General features: G+C 44.5%; 1 non-coding gene across 1 annotated transcript; it reads left to right on the top strand.

Moving 5' to 3' along the window:
* The first annotated feature begins 914 nt into the window (after positions 1-914).
* Positions 915-1,054, top strand: LOC119469443. Its single transcript, XR_005198236.1, has one exon. It is a non-coding gene; the product is annotated as a U4 spliceosomal RNA (small nuclear RNA).
* Positions 1,055-2,203: the final 1,149 nt, after the last annotated feature.

Raw genomic sequence — 2,203 nt, 5'->3', positions numbered from 1 at the left:
ATGGATGAAGCTCTCTGGATTTAGCGAAGTTTACCTGTGGCCAAAGACAACTGCTCACCAGTGACTCTTGTAACAATCTACTCTCACTATTTCTGTTACCACTTAGTCCAGCCACTTGTCTGTTCTTTAGAGCCAGGCCTCTTTTCATCTGAATCATCAATATCTTTGTTGGGACAGGGTGAAGCCATTTCTGCTATCATGTAGACTTACCCATTTGCCATCCTCAGCTTTCATCCGAAGTCTGGTGCCATTCCCAACAATCAGTGTATCATTTAAGGATCTTCCTCTTTAGACCCCATCCAACCCTTCTGGTGGGCACATACCCACCTCTTGAAACTGGACTTGGTTTAACCTGCCCTGAACTCAAGGCTGCCCCTGGATGATTGCCAGCCTTGTCTTACTAGTACAGTTACTTATGTGCTTTTGTTTCCATCTCCAGCTTTGCTAGCTTGGTACCATGGACACCTGGGCCTTTCTGATATATCTTTTCATCTCTAATTCTTCTTTCCTTTGGATCACTGCATTTGGACTCATCTCCCACTAACTGATACCTGATTTGGCCTCAGGATGCTTCTATTTTAAATTGACAGCTAAAGGAAGATCCTGCCCCATGCCCTGGGTAATTGAGGATGTTAGGGTAGAAGTATTAAAGAATTCCTGTATCCTTTATCTCTCCTGGCTCTGCTCTATGGGAGGATGCAGCTGCCCCCAGGGCAGAAAGTCTTGAGGACAGAGAATTCTGATTTGGTGGGGCAGTTTGGAACGTGTGCCCCTGCCCTCAATGGTGGTGCCATCACAGTTCACAGAGATATTACCTGCTTGCCAAGGTTGCCATACTTTGATAACTTTTCAGTCTTGTGGCCACCCACTTCTCCAGGAAGTTTAAGTAGTTTGTGTTCTTAAAATCCCATTTAAGCTTTGTGCAGTGGCAGTTAGTAGCCAATGAGGTTTATCCAAGGCACGATTATTGCTAATTGAAAACTTTTCCCAATACCCTGCCATGACAACTTGCAATATAGTCGGCATTTGCAATTTTTGACAGTCTCTACGGAGACTGGAAAAAAAAAATCCCACTTAACTGAAAAAGGCAATCCATGAAGGATAAAAATATTTTGTAAAGAGATTTTGGTTTATCTATACTCTGCAATGAAAGACCTGACAGAGGAAAAGATTAGAAGCCAGGCCATGGTCACTGTTTACTGAAGTTGAGATCCTCTCAGCTGCTGGAGAACAGAGTTCTAGTCTCTGTCCCCAAAGTTGGCCTGCAGCGATATCACCCTTTGTGTGCAGTCCTGCAGGATTCATGGCACTCATCACAAGGAAGGTGACCTGGCAGAGTGATTGCCCAATATGTCCCTCTGGAAGGATCCTTTCCTCTGGGCAGGTTTCTACATTGGTACCCTCTTTCCAGGATTCCAGCTGGGTTGGAGGTATCAACCCACATATCTTGGATTAGATTACGTGCAGATAAAACCTGGCAACATTAGATTAACAGATTAGACCTGTTTCTGGAGTCCCTTGACAACTGCAACAGCTAGGATTCAGAGTAGTGGGCAGCCTTTCTCAGGTAGGTGATCTGGAGGAACAGGTTGTGGTTTCAGTCCTGCCTGGACAGTAGAATCAACTAAAGTGCTTTAAATCAACTAATGCCTGGATCCCACCCTAGACCTATTAAATCAGTATTTCTGGGTTTGGGACAGGGCATAGGTATTTTGAAAAATAAACCCACATGATTCTAATGAGCAAATGGGGTTGAAAATTATTGGGCTAGCAGTTGTTAACTGAATCAATAGTGATAACATTATACTTTCAAGAGGCCGATAAGATTCATTTAGTGGCCAGGCACTGTGGCTCATGCCTGTAATCCTAGCACTTTGGGAGGCCGAGGTGGGTGGATTGCTTGAGGTCAGGAGTTCAAGACCAGCCTAACCAACGTTGTAAAACCCCGTCTCTACTAAAAATACAAAATTAGCCGGGTGAGATGGTGGGCACCTGTAATCCCAGCTACTCAGGAGCCTGAGGCAGGAGAAGAGCTTGAACCTGGGAGGTGGAGGTTGCAGTGAGTGGAGATCACACCATTATCCTCCAGCCTGGGTGGCAGAGCAAGACTATCTCAAAAAAGAAAAAAAAATAAGATGCATTTAATATATATGATGGAAGTATTTTTCCTTCAGGACCATGGATAGAAGCAGGTGGGTTCTCA

This window comes from Cebus imitator, unplaced genomic scaffold (genome assembly GCF_001604975.1).
Source record: "Cebus imitator isolate Cc_AM_T3 unplaced genomic scaffold, Cebus_imitator-1.0 Scaffold655, whole genome shotgun sequence".
Taxonomy (NCBI): Eukaryota; Metazoa; Chordata; class Mammalia; order Primates; family Cebidae; genus Cebus; species Cebus imitator.
This window is presented reverse-complemented; position numbering and strand designations above follow the sequence as displayed.